Source organism: Saimiri boliviensis, chromosome 15 (assembly GCF_048565385.1).
Source record: "Saimiri boliviensis isolate mSaiBol1 chromosome 15, mSaiBol1.pri, whole genome shotgun sequence".
NCBI classification, from domain to species: Eukaryota; Metazoa; Chordata; class Mammalia; order Primates; family Cebidae; genus Saimiri; species Saimiri boliviensis.
In genome coordinates, this window is record NC_133463.1 from 42,012,112 (window position 1) to 42,034,722 (window position 22,611).

Sequence of the window (22,611 nt, forward strand, 5' to 3'; positions counted from 1 at the left end):
ACTGAAACGCAGGGACAGTATAAGCTGGTGTTTGGATAGCCCACAGCAGAGAAAGTGTAGCCAGTTAACCAAAGCAGCAGACACCAGTCTATGACGTTAAAATTACAATGGGTCTAGGAGCCCCTGATTTAGAATGAATTCTCTTTGTATTCTGTTTGCATATTTATGCACAAATTAAGATAAATATATCTTACCAGAAAGTCTAATGCTCTCCTCCTACAAAATTGAGAAAAGAAAAATCATCTTTTAAAAATAGATGTTATTTGATCTGCAGTGTCTTCCAGGCTGCAGCTTCCTGTCCTGCTGTAGCAGCCACAGGGCCCGACTGTGCACAGTGGCTGGACTCCATGCTCTCTCAGTTACACACCCCTCACCACTCCACTCGAGTCTTTGCAAAAGTGTAGGATTCAGGCTGATGGTGAGAGCTGGTGATACATTATATCTGTGAGAATGTAGAATAAGGAGGCACAGGTAGAGTGAAAATCAGAGGTGGCACAGAGCAAAATAGCCAGAAATAATAATGCTTCTAAGACAAGATAATTTTCCTTCCAGAATGTGACTTTTTATAACCAAAGTGTCCAGAAAAAGTGTCCTGAGAATGATCTCAGCCCAAATTCTTAAACTTCTGAGAGTTAAAGTGATTGGGAGTGGAGCAGAAGGCTTTCAAGAGTCAGGCATTAAAGCAAGAAGAACACATAAACAACCTCTGGATCTGATGACCAGATCCCATGAGGGATCATAAGAAGATGCAGGCAGAAACTACTTTGTAAAGATTGTGTGGGTGTTGATAACTCAGCCGTGTCCAGAAGAAGAGAGGCAAGAAGAAGATGACTCGTCATCAATGCCATGGCAAATCACAATCTTCCCTATCTATCACCCACTCTGGAAACTACAGAACTGGGAAGAGTGAGGGAAAGAAAAGGGCAAGTGTGATAATCCTGACTTGACCAAATATTCATAAGAAATTTAGGTTAACTAGGATTAAAAAAAACAGCTTTATTAAAATTTAATTTATATAACATACAGCTCACCCTTGTAAGAGTATATAATTTATTGGTTTTTAGTATATTCACAAAATTGTGCATTGATCACCACTATTTAATGCCACAATCTCTTTATTCTTTTAGATTAAATACTGATATGGAACTTTTAAGACAAAGAATTTGAGAAATTCAGTTCTGTTGTCTCTGGACTAAATTCACTTGAAAAAAAAAATTGTGACTTTTGGTAAGGACGGTGTTGTAAACATTTTGTCTTCATATGGTGGGGAAACACCTCACAGGCCCTTCATTAGAGGTTTGCCTGCCTCAGTTAAGCATATTCTCTCTTCAGATGTAATCAACAATCAGGACTTTCATTCATTTGTCCAGCAAATATTTGTTGAGCCTTTATGTTTTGCCAGGGTAATTGCTAGGCATTGCAAATTCTAAGTCAAGTGAGATTTTCTTAGAAACCCTATGGTCAGGTGGGTGGAGAGATTTCTAAAGCCGTTCTGGCCTTCATGATGCCGTCTTGACTCTATGCTTGAGAGACATGAGCCTGTGAGTGGGGATCCCATACCTGTGGACTTGCAGGAGGGAATTAACTGTATCTGTGAAGAAGATTCTGAGAACCAGCTGAATGTTTCCTGAGAGACCCAGATTTTCTCAGAGATTGGTCTCACACAGATACAGGAGAAACTAGTAAGCTGTTCTGAGAAATGGATGCAGATTCTGAGAAGGGCAGTGAATGTCCTGAAGTGTAGTGAGATATGAACAGAAAGGTTCCCACTGTAGTATGGTTTGCATTCTCACTTCCTTCAGATTTCTGCTTCAACGTAACTCATTAGAGCTGCCTTCCAAGACCATGTATCTGAAGTAGAATCCTATCCTGCTCCATTTGTTCTGTTTAAATGGGAAATATTTTTGATAACATCAGAGGGAATTGGACTCACAGGGTGAGTTAAAATAGAGAAATAGAGGTACATTTTCCCATGCCTGGATTTTGTGGCTATTGTGGTTGTGATGTTTATGTTGGCTACTAACAAAAACAACCATTTAGAGAGTACCTCTAATGAGGCATACACGAGTTAAAGATTTATATACAATATTTATTTTATCCTTATGAGATAGTAACGATACTCACCAATTTACAGAGAAGGAAGCTGACATTCCTGTCTCATATCATACAATCTACAAGTAAATTTTGCAGATGTAATTCTAAGAGTCTTGATTTTAAATTCTTAATTACTATGAAAACATACCTTCAGCAATGAACTCAGAACAAAGAGAGAAAAGACATTTAGGGTACATTAGTGATGCCAACAACCTTGTCCGTGAGTGAAAAGAAGAATGTCACAATCAGCTGTAATTCTAGCTCAGAATATATGTTATATAAACATATATAATAATGTTAATTATATAAAATGGATAAACATATAGTAGCATTTACTAATAAGCAAGGAAACTGTAGCTCATTTTTTTTTGTTATGCCACTGAATACTGCTATGAGAATAATTGCCAAATTAGAGGTCTTACCAAGACAATGTAGAACCAAGACAATGGTAAGAAGTTGAAGGGAAGACTATAAGAAAATAAATGCAAAACAAACTAGCAACCACCAACCAACATAACAAACTCAACTCCAATTTAAAAAACTTAAAATACAACTAATGAAGAAAAATATACAAAATACTTTTTTACTAACTTAGAAATGTTGAAAATAGTTTGTCCCTGTGGAGTAGTAACACATTTAACTGGGATTTTTGAGATTGCTTTAATGGAATAGAGATCCAGGATGAAGCTGACATGCTTCCTAACACAATTTGTCAAATACATCATATTCTTATTACTCAAGGATGTCCATGGATGGAGCAGTGAAATAAACCTTGACTGAAAGCTGGCAGACCCTCAAGCACCACCTGAGACACACTGAATCATGGGACAGAATCAGGCACATTTATGTTTTTATGAACAATATAGTTTGTTTGAAAAAATAAGGCATGCTAATTTTTATCAGAGATGACATATTATCAAAATTAAACTATTTACCTTAATATGCCACTCATAGGCATATGATTCACATTCTTTCAGTCTTCTATGCCACTTTGCCCTTTCTTTAGAAGTTAATAAATTTGATTCTCCACATACATCCTTGGTTCCCCATTCTTGTAAGCCATTCTGAACTCTGGCCAGATTTGGTTGTTCTCTTGTTTATGTTACCATTGGAACTTAGTGTATGTAGCTCTATCAATGTGATTGCATTGGATTATATATACTTTTTTAATTTTAATTTTTTTAAATTGCATTTTAGGTTTTGGGGTACATATGAAGAACATGCAAGATTGTTGCATAGGTACACACATGGCAGTGTGATTTGCTGCCTTCCTCCCCTTCACCTATATCTGGCATTTCTCCCCAGATTATAATTTTTTGTGTCTTCATCTCCCACAAAAAGAAGTCATTCTTCCTATTTTCTTCATAAGTGAGGTAAATATAATTTGGTCATCTGATTATTTCTTCAACATACATTTTCTTTTTTTCTAAGAAATTCTAGTAGGAGATTGGTTTTGTTCTGTTGCTTATTGAATTAATATATTTAAAGTTTGCTTTGAAGTAATATGTTATAGATAGCTTTTCTTATATTCTGGAGTCATTTGTATTATATTTCTAGGGATGTGGCTAGCACATAGCTTTTAAATTACAGTGTAATATAGGCTTGAATAAATAATTCAGACATCACTGATAAGTACTCAGATGAAAAGTGACAATGTTATTAACCTACTCTTTCCTCATTAACCTCATTCTTTGCCTAAGAGGTAATCATACTAACAGGTTGGTATATATCTTCCACACTCTTTCTGTATGCACTGATAAATACAAAAATATTATTTTTGGCTAACATTTTAAGTACTTACTTTTGACATCTCCTTTTGATATCTGTAATAAAAATATTTCTTCAATTCTGTTTGTCTTTTATGTATTTATGGCATCTTTTGCAATATGGAATAGTAAAAATTATGTGATAAATGTTAATCTTTATGGCATCTGTTTTTTTTTTCTCCCCCTCATCTTTTGCCTTTGATTCTGACTGCCAGAATTTTATTTTGCTGAACTGTAACTACAAGGATTGTGTCTGGCTTTGCTTCTTAAAAAAATAGTTACTCATAATGATCCAGTACTGGCGCTGACACATTAGAAGGACTCGATAGACATCACTGGACTGACGGACTACTTTTATACTAAAATGAGTTTCACTAATTGAATACATTTTAAATTCTATACCAAATCTCACTCTAAAATTTCATGTAATGGTGAAATATTAAGAACACTTGAAATGATTAAGCAGAGCCTTCATAATTAAGGTAACTTTTATTACCTATCATTTTGAAAATTATATCTTAATCCATATCAGAATATACTTATCCTTCAAGCTTTGAAACCTTGATTCTGTTCAGAGTGAGCTTATTAGCAGAGCTCTTAAATGAGAGGCCAGATGCTGAAACAAGACTATTTGCAACATACCTCTCATGCTGTGAAATAAAATTATAATGGAGGACTGACTTTATTTTCTTGCATTTGCTAATTTGTTAAACCTGTAATTTTTTTTTTAATATAAGAGGATTTATAGATAATGCTATTGTTAAAACAGCACAAAACCAATTTCTGGTATTTAAACATAACAGCTAATGACTTACAGCATTAATTCCCAAACTACTATATTTGAAATGCGGCTGTATATCATTATACATTTCTGTAATCATCTACTACTTTTGAAGGCAAACACAATTATTCAAAGGTATATGGTAATTGCGGGTGGAAGTCACATGTGTGTATGTGGAAGGTATATGGTAGTTGGGGATGGAAGTCACATGTGTATATTATCTCTCCTGAAAAATTTCTTTCACCTATATTTATTCTAAAATCATTAATTTTTTTTTTTGTATTTTGGGGTAGTTCAGTGTACCATTCATTTCCATTTATGTACATTCATGGATAAAACATTAAACAGCAACCACCATACTTGGCAGGCTCCATATGATACCTAATTATAACTTTACAGTAAGTGAAAGTAATAAGTGTTTTCATATCATTTGACATTTGTAGAAACTGGTGTTGGAAGATATTAGGCAACTTGCTCAAGGTGACATAGTGAATACATGGCAGATCTAGAAGACGTGGAACTCAGCCTTGTTTCACTGCAAAACTCATGTTCTTGGTTTTATCCTCCTAGGAGTTTCAGTTCTTCAAGCAAAAGCTGCTTTTGCATAGTGCTTACAGTGTTCCTTATAAGACTCTGACAGTTTTGATTTGCATTTCTCTAATGACCAGTGATGATGAGCATTTTTTCATATGTTTGTTGGCCTCATGTATGTCTTCTTTTGTAAAGTGTCTGTTCATGTCCTTTGCCCGCTTTCGAATGGGCTTGTTTGTTTTTTTTTCTTGTAAATCTGTTTTAGCTCTTTGTAAATTCTGAATATCAGCCCTTTGTCAGATGGGTAAACTGCAAAAAATGTTTTCCCATTCTGTTGGTTGCCAATTCACTCTAATAACTGTTTCTTTTGCTGTGCAGAAGCTGTGGAGTTTGATTAGGTCCCACTTGTCTATTTTGGCTTTTGTTGCCAATGTTCTTGGTGTTTTGGTCATGAAGTCCTTGCCTATGCCTATGTCCTTAATGGTTTTGCCCCGAATGGTGATCATTAAAAAATCTGGAGACAACAGATACTGGAGAGAATGTGGAGAAATAGGAACACTTTTACACTGTTGGTAGGAGAGTAAATTATTTCAACCGTTGTAGAAGACAGTGTGGCTATTCCTCAAGGACCTAGAAATAGAAATTCCATTTGACCCAGCAATCCCATTACTGGGTATTTATCCAAAGGATTATAAATCATTCTACTATAAGGACACATACACACGAATGTTCATTGCAGCACAATTTACAATAGCAAAGACCTGGAACCAACCCAAATGCCCATCGATGATAGACTGGACAGGGAAAATGTGGCACATATACACCATGGAATATTATGCAGCCATAAAAAATGATGAGTTTGTGTCCTTTGTAGGGACATGGATGAACCTGGAAACCATCATTCTCAGCAAACTGACACAAAAGCAGAAAATCAAACACCACATGTTGTCACTCAAAGGCAAGTGTTGAACAAAGAGAACACATGGACACAGGGAGGGGAGCACTACACACTCGGGTCTGTTGCGGGGAAATAGGGAAGGGACAGCAGGGGGTGGGGAGTTGGGGAGAGATAGTATGGGGAGAAATGCCAGATATAGGTGATGGGGAGGAAGGCAGCAAATCACACTGCCACGTGTGTACCTATGCAACAATCTTGCATGTTCTTCACATGTACCCCAAAACCTAAAAAGCAATAAAAAAAAAGAAAAAGAAAATAGTCTGACAGTTTCAAAAGCACTTATTTTCTCCTTTTTCTTTTTCTTTTTGCTTTTTTTGATTTTGTTCCCCCTCCCTCTCTCTTCCTCCTGGTCTCTGGCAACCACCAATCTACTCTTTATCTTTATGAGATCCACTTTTACTTCCCATATATGAGTAAGAACATGCAATATTTGTCTTTCTATGTTTGGTTTATTTCATTTAACATAATGACTCTCAGTTCCCTCCGTGCTGTGGTAAACAAAATGATTTCATTCTTTTTTATGGCTGAATAATATTCCCTTGTATATATATATACATATACATATATATATATACATATACATATATATATACATATATATATATACATATACATATATATATACATATACATATATATATACATATACATATATATATACATATACATATATATATACATATACATATATATATACATATACATATATATATACATATACATATATATATATACAACTTTTTTTATCCATTCATCCACTGACAAACACTTAGGTTAAGTCCATATTGTGAACAGTGCTGCAATAAACATGGCAGTGCAAGCACTTACTTTTACTTTGCATACTAAAACACAATTAAGTACCAGGATGAAATTTAAAGAGAACAGAAAATTGTATTCACTATTGATCCAGAATTAAAAGATTCAGTATTCTTGAAGTTGGCACTAGGGTCATAGTTTTTGTAACAGGAACACAGTTGATGGTACAGCGGAAGTCCTAGTCATCATCAGCAGAATCTGGTATGACAATGTCAATTTTTTTTTCTATTGTTATTCCATAAAGTTGCAATCAGACAAAGAAAAATAACAATTTATGATATATTTGGTAGGAGTTAATTTATACTGGGAGTGTTTGTCAAATTGAATTTTGCAAAATGTTGGGGCAAATTTTGAGCCAATGTACAAGCAGATATTGGGATTGAAGGCATTGGAAGTGTTAGACTCTCCTAAGTTTTGAAATTGTGAATCTGCAACAAGATTACCTAAATCCCCAGTATCCCAGGAACCCCCAGGGTGTTTTTATATCACCTTCAGTACTATATAATTTCCCTCTGGAGAGAATGAAAAGCAAAGAGATTATTGTTTAAGCCATGAATACTAACTATCTGTCAATTTCCAGCACAGTGCTAAGCGTTTAAGGTAGAGTAATAAACAGCGGTGGCTGAGATAAGCGGGGTTTCAGCACTGCTAATGCTTTTTAGGTGAGCAGGAGTAAATGACAATGACCATAACTGTAGCAAGAGGGCAGCTGCAGAATTGTCTCAGAACACATCATATTTCTTCAGTTTTAAGATGCCAAAAATTGTCAGGTGTACCACTGATGTAATCAGATTTTTAAAAATTTGTAAAATAGACAAAATATATTTATTGAATGTGCATATCATTTGGAAGATGAGTCTGGATTTCTGAAATGCTTGAATGGCTCAGAATTAAGAACATCAGGGAAAATTTTCACGGGAATTAATATTTAATTGGAGGCTAGAAAGATGAGTAAAAGCTGGAGGTTGTTGGTGCATGGTGGAGATAACTGAGGAAGACATGCATCAAGCAGAAGGAATGACTTAGCTAATGTTCCTGAGATGAAAAAGGGTGGTGAGCTAAATAGCACAGAAAGACAGGCAACCCCTGAGACTGGTAATCAACATCAATAAGTAACTCATAGTAAAGAGGAAGGATTCGGCATATGAAAGACTTGTATATCATGATTCGGATTTCACACTAAGTCTAATAAAGAGTTTTAATAGGGGAGTGATCTAACAGCTATTAAAAATATTCTGAGTTCAATGTGAAAAATGCATTGGACTGGGACAGAAGTCATTGAGGGGAGATGCCAATCAGAATGCCGTTAATCCTTTTCAGAGAGAGGGGATTCTATGCCACCTGGTTTGTAGGGATACAGGGAATTAGATATATTCAAATTACATGAAAAATGTTGAACTGATTATGAAAGAAATTTCTGAGTGTAAGTTTTCTTAGACCGTAGGCTATCAATAGTGACATTTGAGAATTCTTATCTGTGGAATGCTATACACCTACAGCAGTGTGTGTAGATAACAGCTGGCCAGGCTAGTGCACAGACCTCTGTGGAGTGTGCACTATATTCAACTGGTGAATATATGCACACTTGTGCAACCAGCATTGTTTTGGTTGATAGGAGGATAACAACATTTGGAAAATAATTAGTATATGTTATGATTTCTATAGTATGAGAGGTGACAAAAACAAACAACAATCTAATGAGTTAGAGCAAGAATGGTTATGTGTTAAAGAAGTGAGGGATTGAACTAGACATTGAAAAATAAATAGGATTTCAAGAGATTAATGCAGATGGCTGAGGCATTCTTCACGGGAAGAACAAACAAAGAAAAAGGAAAAGAATACAAGTTGTGCTTGAGACAATAACTACTAAGTGAAGCAAATGTTACGTAACTGATCTTTGATGTCTTTCTCTCTCTTATGTGCCATTTCAAATCACTCATGTAATCACAAGGGCCTATCAATTTTGCTTCTGGGATAGCTCTCAAAGGCACATTCTTACTTTGAAGTGTTTTTCTAAAGTGCATACCTGATCATATTTTTCATGTGCTTAACATCTTTCAACATTTCCCCACTCTCTGTAGAGAAATGTCAATACTTTGTAATAAGACTTATGAGACTTATATGACTCCATGATCTGTCTCATGCTTAACTCTCTGGTCTCTTCTATGACTCAGCATACTTCCCTCTCTTTTCCACTATGAGTACTGTAGCCAGAAAGGATTTATTTCCTTTTCACAGACATGCCAAATTCTCCCTTGCCTGTCAAATGTTGCATCTAATTTTTCTTTCTTCTGGAAGTCTTCACTCCTTTATTTATCTTTCTCCCATCATTTATGCATCATTTTCTCCAAAAATTTTCACGTTTTTTTCAACAATGAGACTGAGATAACAGCTTCTCCCTTTGCTCCTTGTTAACATTTTGTTTTCATTCATATCTTAGCACTTTCACCATGAAAGCCTTGCTTATATTCTTATTTGGATATCCCCTGAAGCACAACAACATCAAAAACATACCCTACAAACTTCTGAGTGTATACACTAACTTACGTTTCCAGTATTTGCAATAATACCAGGAATTTAGTAAATGCTGAAGATGCATTCTTTGAATGGATGATTGGCTGAATGGTTATCATTTTGAGAAGTGAGGAGTTTGCTTGGCTACTTGGAGAGCACCTTATAAGAGGCTTTAAATGCAACTTGAACAAGGTCCATGTTTTTATTACTTTTATACTAGAGGTCTGCAATCATAGGCCAAATCTGGAACATGACTTACTTGATTATATCCTGTGAGTTAAGAGCCATTTTCACATTTTTAAAGACAGAAGGAAGAAGGAGAGGAGAAGGAGGAAAGAAGAAGACTGAGAATTCATGTGATCTATAGCCTAAAATATTTATTTTCTGGCCCTTTACAGAAATAGTTTACTAGTGCCTGGTCTACAAGAATAGGTAATATGCCATCTTTGTAAACATTTCTCCAGAATAATGTTGATGCTCATGTGCTTTTAACAACACTTGGCTACTTACATACTGAATCTTTATCAATCTTAATTTAAGTGTTATGATATAGCTGCTAATTTTTAAAAATCCTATTACCTAAATTATTTCTCATTTATCTCTGTTAATTTTTTGAAAAACCAGGGAGATGAACTGGATTACTAATTTTTCATTATTTGTGCTAACATGGTATCATAATAATACAACTAGGTTTAAGTTATGGGATCTTGCTATAGTATAAATGTCAGTTTACTTCACAAAACAATACATAAAACAAGTAATATACTTTTGCCATTAATTTTTTAGTAAGTAAACTTCCTCACACATTATATTTATTGAATAAATGATTGGTGGATGATTGGATGAGTGAACAGATGACCCAGATGGGGTATATTGGTTCAGAGAGTGTGAGTAAATTAGTCTCTGTCTTATGACTAGTAAATGACATAATTGGATGCTTTAACCTTGGGCTTCTCCTAAGGCCCATAATAATTTTGTGTTGCTCAAATGTGGATGCCTTTTATCTTAAAACTTCCTTAATGAACATGACAATTATAATCTATTCAAATATTGTAATATTCATATTTATTTACTGAGCTATGTATTATAAGAACTTTACATGAGCATATTTATTTAAACCCCACAAAATTGGATAGAGTAGAAAATATTACCATCTCATTTTAATAAACCAGAAATGAAGGCACAGAAGGAACAAAACATGACCCCAAATCAATCTGTGAACAAAGCCCTGATGTGAACCAGCTTCATTTTCAGAGCTCTTATCTACAGCTGTATACAACTGAAGACTTGCTTTAGGGTACATGCCCACTGTTATGTGTATAGCACTATGCTAGGTAATGTTTGCCTAATGATTAGCCTTCCTTTACAATCTTAGTGCAGGTCAGCATAATTTTCCTCTTTTGGAAGCTGTGCAATGAGTTTATTTGTAAATCAATACAAATTTTATGGAGGATGAAATTGAAACTTAGAGGTTAAGTCATATATTTACAAATGAATATTAGTATAAGTAAAATGGATTCATAGATCTTAAAGAAATACACTGTATCTTTTTCTCACACTAACATCTTCAACTTAGTTCCAAATTAGAGATCCTGAGAATTATGCTTTTGCTATTTATTGTTTTCAACTTGGTAATAAAATATCAATTTGATAATGAAGCAAATATGCAATATTCTGAAGAGAACACAGTTTCCAGTTGATGAAAGATATTTATGTATGGTTATGGATAGCCAACTACTTTTACTGATGGTAATTTTATTTTTAATGAATAATAAAAGCAGTTATGTAGCAGAAAGTATCTTTATTTTTGCACCAAGAAAGTTATTTGGTGATATCAGAGAGATATGAGCAATGAACTTGTATACCTGCAAGAAATGATACTTACAAAGAATGTCTTTTTGTGTTTTATTTATTTTTAATTTTTTTAATTTTAATTTTTAATTATAGGTACATAATTGTTCTATATATTTATGAAGTACATATGATGTTTTGATACAGGCATAAAATGGGTAATGATCAAATCATGGTAAATGAGTTATTCATCACTTTAAACATTTATCAATTCTTTTGTGTCAGAAACATTCTAATTCCAATCTTTTAGTTATTTTAGAATATACAGTAAGTTACTGTTAGGCATAGTCACCCTATTGTACTACCAATACTAGTTCTTATTCACTCTAACTGTATCTTTGTACCCATTAACGATGTCCACTTTATCTCCCCTCCCTGCCGTCTTTTCCAGTAGAATGATAACCATCATTCTACTCTCTACCTTCATGAGTTCAACTTTTTTTTTTAGCTCCCACATATAAATGAGAATATGTGATATTTTTCTTTCTGTAGCTGATTTATTTTGCATAACATAATGTTCTCCAACTCCATCTATCTTGCTGCAAATGACAGGATTTCATTATTTCATTTAGTGTTTGAATAATGTCCCATTGATTTCCTTTCTTTTGGATATATAACTACCAGTAAGATTGCTGGATCATATAACAGTTATGTTTTTAGTTTTTTGAGGATGTCCATACTCTTCTCAATACTGGTTTTACTAATTATGTTAGTACACAACAACAGGGTATGAGGGTTCCTTTGTCTCCACATCCTCACCAGCATTCATTATTGCCTATGTTTTTTATAATAGTCATTTTCACTAGGACAAGATGATTATGTGATTGTAGTATTGATTTACATATTTTTTTGAGACAGAATTTTCCTCTTGTTTCCCAGACTTGAGTGCAATGGTGCAATCTCTACTTACTGCAACCACTGCCTCCTGAGGGTCAAATGATTCTCCTGCCTTAGCCTCCCGAGTAGCTGGGAGTACAGGCACACACACCACACCAGCTAATTTTTGTGTTTTTAGTAGAGACAAGCTTTCATCATGTTGGCCAGGCTGGTTTCTAACTCCTGACATCTGGTGATCCACTGACTTCAGCCTCCCAAAGTGCTGGGATTACAGGTATGAGCCACCACATCTGGCCTGATTTGTATTGCTTGGATGATAAGTGATGTTGGGTATTTTTATATATACCCATTGTCCATTTTGTATGTCATCCTTTAAGAAACATTTATTCAGATCTTGTGCCCATTTTTAAATCAGATTATTTGGTTTTTTTCCTGTTGAAGTATTTGAGCTCCTTATATATTCTAATTTTTAATCTTTTGTCAGATGGAAAGTTTGCAAAAGACATCTCATACTGTTTGTGATTATATATGCATACAAATTTTACACAGTGATTACATATATAGATTAGAACAAGGTATAGTAAAAGTTATCCAGGTTAGATTTTGAGTACAGATCACATCAAAAATAAGAGCATTATGTTACCGTCTTGTAAACTACTAAATTAATGGCAAAAGAATATTTAAAAACAATAAGGTCCAAATAAGGAACATAGGAGAAAACAAAAACATTATGGAAGTTACATTTTAACTAAAAAGTGCTGCCTGACTTATAAGTAAGAAAGTTGTATCTTAAAATGGCAAGTTGAGGGCTGAAAAATGGCCCAATTTATTCTACAGAAGCTTTAAAAGTTTTCTGAATTGATAACACTGGATAGATAGATAGAAAGATAGAATTAGAATTATATGTATGTGTGTATATATATATATATAAAACAGTTGCAGCTTTTATTTTGCATTTGAGAGTACATATACAGGATTGTTACACTGGCATATTGTGTGATGCTAAGGCTGGAGTATAAATGATCCCATTGCTTAGATAATGAGCATAATACCCAATAGGTGGTTTTTCATCTCCTACCTGCTTCCTCCCCCCGCCCAACTCTGCTCTAGTAGTCCCCAGTGTCTTTTGTTCCCACATTTATGTCCATGTACTAAATGCTTACCTCTCACTTTAAATGAGAACATGTGGTATTTGACATTCTGTTCCGTAGGGTCATGGCCTCCAGCTGCATCCATACTGCTGCAAAGAACATGGTTTTATATGTTTTTATGGCTGCATAGTATTTCATGGTATATACATACCACATTTTCCGTATTCAATACACTGTTGGTGGGCACCTAGGTTTATTTCATATGTTTAATATTGGGAATATTGTTGCAAGAAACATACAAGTATATATGTCTTTCTTGTAGAATAATTTATTTTTCCTTCGGGTGTGTACCCAGTAATGGGATTGCTGGGTCAAATGACATTTCTGTTTTAAGGTCTTTGAGAAATCTCCAAATTGCTTTCTGTGGTGGCTGAATTAATTTCTCACCCACAGTACGTAAGTGTTCCCTTTCCTCTCTGCAGCCTCACCTAGGAAATACCACTACATATTATTTAAATTGGGATTATTTGCTGGAATTTTCATTCAGAAACAGCTATACTTCAAAATACCCTACTTTACTTCTCAGAGCAAAGAAACTTCTTTTTATCTATCCTACATGAATGAACAGAATGTAGAATATCCATACAATTGAATATTATTCAGCAATAAAAAGTAATAAAGTATTGGTGCATGCAGCAGCACAGATGAACATTGGAAACTAAGTGAAAGAAGACAATTGCAAAAGGCCATATATTGTATACGTCCAATGATATGAAATTTCCAGAATAGGCAAATCTATGGCGATAAAAAGTAGATTAGCATTTACCCCAAGGGCTGAAAGTGGAAGAGAATGGAAAATAACTGTTAATGAGTATGAGGTTTCTTTTTGGGGAAAATGAAACTTTTAAATTTAGAGTGTGCTGATGGATGTACAATTCTGTGAACACGGTAAAAATGCCTTATGTTGTATACTCTAGCTGGATGAATGATAATGTTATTTGAATTACATCTTACTAACTCTATTATTAACAAAACACAACAAAATTCCTAAGTATTTGTTCTGTAGAGAAGATAAAGCAAAGCGTCTTTGAACTAAGACAAATCAGGTACAGTAGAGGGTGGAGAAACCTTGCTGAAAATAAGGGGATAAAGTGAATATTTACATACTAAAGCTCACTACTCTTCAGGCTTTTTGTATTACTTATTCTAGAATGTTGGCATCCAAGTTTGTGATCTCCCTAGGTCTTCTTTGGGGACTCTGATCAACCCCAACCGAAACACCCACCGACGAGAACATCAGGGGTTCTCCAAACACTGATCAATCAGATTGCCCTGTACTAAAAACTAAAATGAACACCTTTCACCCTGCGTGTTCAACACTGATCGTCTCAAATAGCTAATAAAAGTCTGGAAAAATATACAGAATAAATCAAACTAGACAAGACAGAGACCATGTAGGGTTAAAAAAAAATGAAAAACTATCACTAATATCTTTGAATAAATGAGAACATAAATTGCATTCCTAAAACATAGAAATTCAGAGAAACAAAATAGCTTTTGGAAATTAAAAACCTAATAGAAATGACAAACTTATGAGAAGTATTGAACAAAAGTAGATGAATCTTTCAAAAATCTTCTAGGAATTAAAATTGTAAATAGTTAAAAGATACAGAAGAATTAAGATATTGAAGGAATCTAACAAGATGTTCAATATCTGAATAAAAGCAGATAAAATAATCACTAAAATAATTTGAAAAATATTTCAGAACTCAAGGACAGGGAGGATATGTACTTGTAGACAAGTAGTTACTTATGTCAATGATATGAAAAATAAGAGACAAGAATCGATAGACTGATACTCAAAATTCATATTTTAGGTAGGTCGTGAGCATGGGCAGTAGGTTCTGAGCATGAGAGAGAGTCTCGGGAATTTGAAGAATGAAGGAACACTGGGGAATAATGTTCTTGAAGAAGCACTAGAGAGTCAGCAAATCTTAGTGCAGTTACAACTCCCAAGCCTCAATCAGAAAAAAAGGGGAATGTGAAAAAAAATAATAAAGCAAAACAAAACAAAGAAACAGCCTTTATTTGAGATTGTAGGGGAGGCAGTGTCCTCAGGTGACAGCCAAGTTTTCCTATAAGGCAAAGAGATGGAGGGGGCTCCTGGGAACATTAGCATGACTTCAGTGGAAAGAAAGAAGGTAAAGAATTGGGTGAGATTAGGTGATTTGCCAAACATCACAGAGAAATAATGGATGATTTCGTGAGCTTGAAATGTCTAGCAGCAATTGAAGTCAACTAAGCTTTGATCTCTAATTTTGATAGTTTCTTAGAGAGGAATGAGCAAACAATTGTACTGGTGATACACAAAGCTTCCATCAGTGATTTATAGAGTAACTAATTACAGAATTTTTGCATGATTTAATGTCACTGATACAGCAACTATGTGTAATTATGACCATTTATGGGAAAGCATAAGTCTATTAATTCTGTCTTTTATCTTTTTCTTACTACCTATGTTATTCTGTATTTGAAATACTTATTTCTAGCTGTGTATTTTCTTACTGTATGCCAAGGATTTCAGTGTAATGCTATTCCACTGATAAGAATCTGGAAAGTTACTTTTGAAAAGATGACTCATATATAGAGATCATATTTGGCAAGATTTTAAAGCTGTATCGAGAATTATAGACCTCAATGGGACTTGGTGGTCTCCTGTATTCTGAATTTCTGAATAGACATTTTCTTTATCCTTAAAATCATCTAAATGTTGGTTGGGAGGGTGGGAATAATCTCTTGGAAGAAGTAGATGAAGGACAGAGGAAAATAAATGAGGAGATTTTTCTACCAGTCCAGTCAATAACCAAAGATGAATACATAGAATCATGATGTTAGTTTATAATTCATGAGGATGCAACCAATAATAGGGATAAGATAAAAGATAGGAAAGGAATAATTGTTTGGAGTCAGACTTCAATTTTTACTCCCATAAAAACACTAACTGAGGCTGGGCACGATGGCTCATGCCTGTAATCTCAGCACTTTGGAAGGCGGAGACTGGAGTATCATCTGAGGTCAGGAGTTCAAGACCAGCCTGAGTAACGTGGTGAAACCCCATCTCTACTAAAAAAAAAAAAAAAAAAAAAAAAAAAACTATCTGGGTGTGTTGGCACATGCCTGTAATTCCACCTACTCATGAGGCTGAGGCAGGAGAATCACTTGAACCCAGGAGGTGGAGGTTGCATGAGCCCTGATCACGCCATTGCACTCTAGCCTGTGTGACAAGAGCAAAACTCCATCTCACACACACACAAAAAACAAAAACAAAACAAACACTAACTGGAATATTCTAGATTATTAGCCTGCTCACCAAGGGAGTAGTAATTTTTATCTGAAAAATCTTTCAAATTTTACTGAAAATTTATAGAGCAATAGCATATTTATTTAAAACATATTTTGAACTTACGATATTTTATTATTAAATCATTACAAATAACTATATTATTTCCCAGCAGAATATTTCCTTAAAAAATTATGTGTCTCAGTTATCTTAAAGATCCTTAAATTCAGTGTAATTAAATATATTTACCAATAATTTATTAAAGACATTTATTGAATATGTATTGTGTTAGACAGTGGTAATAGAAAGATAGAATTATGCTCTGACCTCATGTATCTTACATCTGAAACTATAATATATGTTGTTTGGGCTTTTAAAAAATGTGGAAGAATCAGGCTCACTTTGAAGGTCCAATTTCTATAATTTATTTTTGTTGTTTTTCTTATTTTGCCTTGATTTTTTGATTAATCTAACATTTGAAACAAATTTTATTGTCTGCTGATGGTTAAAATTTGATTTTATTTTTTCTGTTTAAATGGCATTTTGCCTTGGAGCAACCTGTGCATTTGACTTCGTATAACTGTGGCAATTAACCAAGAACCAGTAAGTCACAATACTTCTTAGGCAATCCATCGCCACATTCATAAAGTACAAGGGAAAAGCAAGTTAAATTTGTGTTTAAAATATTCAAGACAACAAAGTACAGAATATAAAGTTACTAGTCTGATGATTTGAGGAAAAGGGTTATACATGGAAAGAACAAAATGTGTTGTGTCTAAACTATATACTACTGATTTTTAGGATCTTGAAAATGTGTATGCAACCTATCTTTTGTAATGAATTTTGTAAGCATCAATTTTTTAAAAAGATTTAAAAAATACAGAATAACATACAAAGAAATCCAAAGTTATTTGTGATTCTTCAAAACTATGATAGCAATAGAATGTGTATATCTGTTTTTGTTGAGCATTTTTTTTTAGTAAATATATATATGAGTATGTTTATATAAAAGTAAACTTGTGGCATATTCAGGTTTATAACTTGCAGCTTCAATTTAGGATTTTATACTTTGTTTTCTCAAACCATTAAGAATTTTTATAAGATATATTTTTAAATGACTATGCAACATCCCATTTTATAGACATTCCATGAGTCACTGTTATAAGGGATATACCTAATGTGGTTATCATAGACATAGTCACAATATTATGCAAAATTTATTCTCACTCTTTAGATTCAAAGATGACATCATATACTATATTTCTTGTGTGAATATTTGTAGCAGATGGTCACAAGAGATTGTGCATATGTTCTTGTAATCTGTTCAATCATTAATTACATAATCTAAAACTGACTATGTTTCTGAGTATGAGCACATAATATCTATTAGGTGCACAGAGAATAAACTGAATCTCTGATCTACTTTTGATCATTCTTTTTATTATGAGTTATACATATATGTTCACTCAGTATTATTAGTCTAGCTAACCGTTTTATTAAGTGATTCTAGTTAGAGCAGAATGTCAGCTTTGGAAGATGGAAGGCGTAGCAATTTACTTAATTATTGCCAGGAAAATCCCAAACACTTAATCATAGCACAATGAGCAGAAGAAACAGTGAGAGCCTGTGTATCTATGGATAGTTCTCAGTTGAAATCTCCACAGAGTCTCTTACTACCCTTTAGCCATGAGCAATTCACTTAATGTATTTAAACTCAGTTTCTTGTGTTACAAAATTCATACACTTACAGGTAACTTGGTAGAAACCACCATAAAAATCATCATAATTCCTTTGTAACACTGGCTGACACATAAAAGTCGTGCCACAAATGGTGATAATTATGATTAGTCTAAATAGGATCTATAGGGATTAGACCCACTTTCAGAAACTCAGCATCAGATCAGTTACAGGTTTGAGACTATATGAAGATGCTATTGAAAGACAAATGGTTCTCTGTAAGGGCAGCAGTGAAATCTGTGACTGTCATTTTATAGCAATATCCCTCTTTTTCTAATCTCACTCAACAGCAAATCAAAAACCAGACAATTTTAATTATATGGGTCCCATGGAAGGTAATAAATGGTTGTTTATAAACACTCCCAGTGTATTTCATGTGCCAAAGATAAATCTTTAGATGCAGACTTCTGCTTTTTGGGGTGGTGCTTACAGATGGGCAGTTGATTATGATGCATTAGTTAGCAAAGGTTAATAGTTTTCAAGGCAAGCTGTGGGGCCTCCCTTAGAGGATAATGAAATCCATTGGAGTGGCTCAGAGCAGCATGTTGCAGAAAGATGTATCATTCTTACTTATGATAGAACATATCTATCTGGTTTTACTAAATATAAATGGATTTCTATTGCTGTCACTATGGAATTTCTTTTATTTACTAAACTTTTCTGTAAAATTAGAAGAATGATTAAGCAAATGTTTTCTATGTTCTTAACAAAATGTTGATAATTGATGAATTTGTGCAGTGAGCTTTTACTTCTAAAGCCATTTTATAATAACTAAGATATGTATGAATATTTAATTTTTGTTCCAATTCAGTAAAATTTGGTATACATAAATATTTTTTAAAAGAAATAATAAATTTTTTAGCTTTAGTTAACTGTCATTCATTTCTAATTAATTAAAATGGCATAACATAGAAGCAAGTAATAGCTCAGATAATGGAACACCAAAGAAACAACCTTCCTTCTTTTTTCTTGCTATGGTCTGCGTATGATAAAGCTAAGGTTTATCTCTAATTCCAGAGCAACACTGCTAGCTCCAGTAGCAACAGAAAACTAAAAAAGCTCAATGTTTTCTTCAAACTAATTACACTTTTAACCAAGAAATCCCTTGGGGTATCAGAGAAAGAAGCAGCTAAAGTTTTGCTATAGAATGCATGAGCATTTTCATTCATGTATGTGTGTGGCGGGGGGTGTGGGTGTGGGTGTGTGTATTTTAGGATTTTGAAAATGTATATGAAAAAATCTCATATGTATATGCACATGTGTATACATACACATACATTTTGTTCATATACAACATAAAAGAACAGCTTGAACATGTAAGTGGGACTTCTTTATTTGAACCACTAAGGTCTAATTTAATATCAGTTGCATGCAAGCTGACTGAAAGAAACCTTTGCACAATGTGTGAAGACAGGTATTCATGTACATTAATGTTTTTAATTATATTGCAACAAAATGTCAAATTTGCTTTAATGGACAAAATATTTCAAAAACCTAAAATATTGTAAAATGCTTTTGTTATAAAGATTCATACTTAAATCATATTTAAACTGCCAGTAACTTTTTACTAAAAATTCTTCCAAGACAATTAATATTAAAATCTTAAGATATTAATAGCTTCAAAATTTTCTTGAAGTATTTTACTTCATAACTCATTTATTCACCTGTTCATTAAATACTTAGGGTTCATATGTGCCAGTTACTTTTCTAAGTGATGAAAATCAAGATAGATATCATTTATTTAGAATCTACTATTTTAAAATAGTTCATCCATTCTTAATATTTTAGTGGCAATATAGTAAAGTAGTTAAAATGAGAGTTCTTAAGCCAGACTGACTAGTTTGAATACAGGCTTCCCCTTGCTAGCTTTTTCTTGCCTCTCTGTACTTTATTTGTCTCATCTACACGTTGAAGAAAAAATGCCACCTAGCTCCACTGTTTTTCTATATAAATGGAAACACTAGAACTTCATTCTAGTTTTTCTGAAATCTAGCTGTGTTACTAGTATATGTGAGTGTACTATGGAGGAATTAAGTAGTCTTACATCCTTTTTGTTACTCCAAATTCTTAATGCTATTTATTTTCTTTTTTATTTTCAATTTTCACCCATCATCTCACAACATATTGGGTAGTATGCCATCCTTCTGTTAATGCTTTTCTAATTTCTTCAAAAAATTTCTAAGGTTTTTGAAAAAAAAACAAAAACACTAAGATTGGTTTTGAAATGTGGAATGCACATAACCAATACAATAATAGGAAATGACTTAAAAGTATATACTAGACATAGTGATTTTGTAGGGTTCCTGACCACTTTCTGGTGAACTATTGTAGGATCCCTGGGTGTCATTTTAAAAATTATTCTCTTCCCCCTAAAACCTATCTCCCATTTTTCTTGTCTTTTCTATGATATACTCTATCACACTTTTCCCTAATAGTCATATAAAAATATCTTAAAAGAAATCAACACATTTTAAAAAATATGTTCCATGAATTTGGAAATACAATCTTGAAGCATGTTGAATTAGCTGTTCACAAATTCTAATTGGGTAACTATAAATTATTACAAAGTGAAAACGACAGTTTAATATGCAGATAGATAGAGAATCTCAATATGATCAGAGACCTAGAAGCTCTACAAATTCTTATGTGACATGCCCTTGTCACCCTACCTTTAACCCCTCTTCTCCACTAAGGTTAACTATCATCTTGACTTCCAACATCAGACAATAGTTTTGTCTGGTTTTGCATTACGTACTTTAACTCCCTCAAGAGTACTTAAGTGTAAACAAAGTCAGTTTCCTTCCCACACTCTTATCTACTGATAAAGTAAAAGGAAATTAATTCTCATTGGAGAGCTATGGGGATACTCCTTAAAAAAACAGATTGACTGATAGAAATATTTTTTCAAAATATAAAAACAAAAAACAAACTTGTGTTTTTGAATCTGACCATTTCATGCTAACACTGGAATTCTGAGCAGTTTATTTAATGTTTCTGATTCACAATTTCCTCCATCCTAATGGGATTGTTGTGTAAGGATTGAGTAGGATGTGGAAGAGCTTAGTAAACTATAAAATGCTGTAAAAGTGTAAGATATTAGCAGCAGCAGCAGCAGCAGAGTTTTGCAAACAAAAAAAAGAAAAATGAGAGACAATTTTGGGCAAGGCTGGTTAGCATAGGATGTGTTGTGGAAATGGTAAGTACCATATACAGATGAGATTGCAGTTATAGTGCCTGGTACATGGTAAAGGGATTCATTATGGGCCATTAAATTAGAAATGTAGCTTGGACACCTGTTGAATCAATCTCTGTTAATATGCAGTATAACCTAAACATACTTTTTAAAGTTTCTTATTATTTAAAGTTATTTAAGCTTTTTTTGGTAGCAATTGAGACTACTTTTTAGAAATTTAGGTATGGTGAACATTTTTTATAAACTTGAAACAAAATAATTTTAGGTTAGCATCTGAACTTCAGAATATGAAGGGTAGTATAACTCATATTATTGGGAAGAGAGACCTCTGGACTGATTACTTCTCCTTAAAGATCCTGGTGTGTATGAGACAAGAAAAAAATCTTCTGTGGCCATTGAAAAATATTACTTGGTGATCAACAAGTAAAATTTAATTATCTAAGACTATGGGTTTAAAACTGAAATCTTCATAGGAATCACTTGAGTGGTTTGTTAAAATGCAGGTTCTGAAACCTACCTTTGGAGATTCCAGTTCATTATGTCCCTGAATGGGCCCAAGGGATCCTGATAAACATGCTCCAGAAACAGCATTTTAACCATCACTGAATGACAGAATCAGATATTCTGATTCTCATTTTAGGGGACAAAGAATCTGAAAATTATGCAACTCTTTGGCTATAAGCAGGTCAGGAGGGAAGAAAAATACTGAAGCACAGCAGAATTTAGCAAATAAAATAAAGGTAGAAGTATGAGTATTCAAATGTACCAGTCAAGAAAAGATGCAGCACTCCAGAAGAGTAGTAAAAGCCACATGAGAATCACCTAAGACACAGGAAGTGTGTACATGAGAGATGCTTCAGAAGAGTAAAATTCAAGAAGTTTAAGAAAGTGATTATTCAGAAGTCTGTGAAGGCAGCTAATCTTTAGTACTGTGTGTTAGTCCATTTTCATACTGCTGACAAAGACATACCCGAGATGGGGAAGAAAAAGAGGTTTAATTGGACTTACAGTTCCACATGGCTGGGGAGGCCTCAGAATCATGGCGGGAGGTGAAAGGCACTGCTTACATGGCAGTGGCAAGAGAAAATGAGGAAGAAGCAAA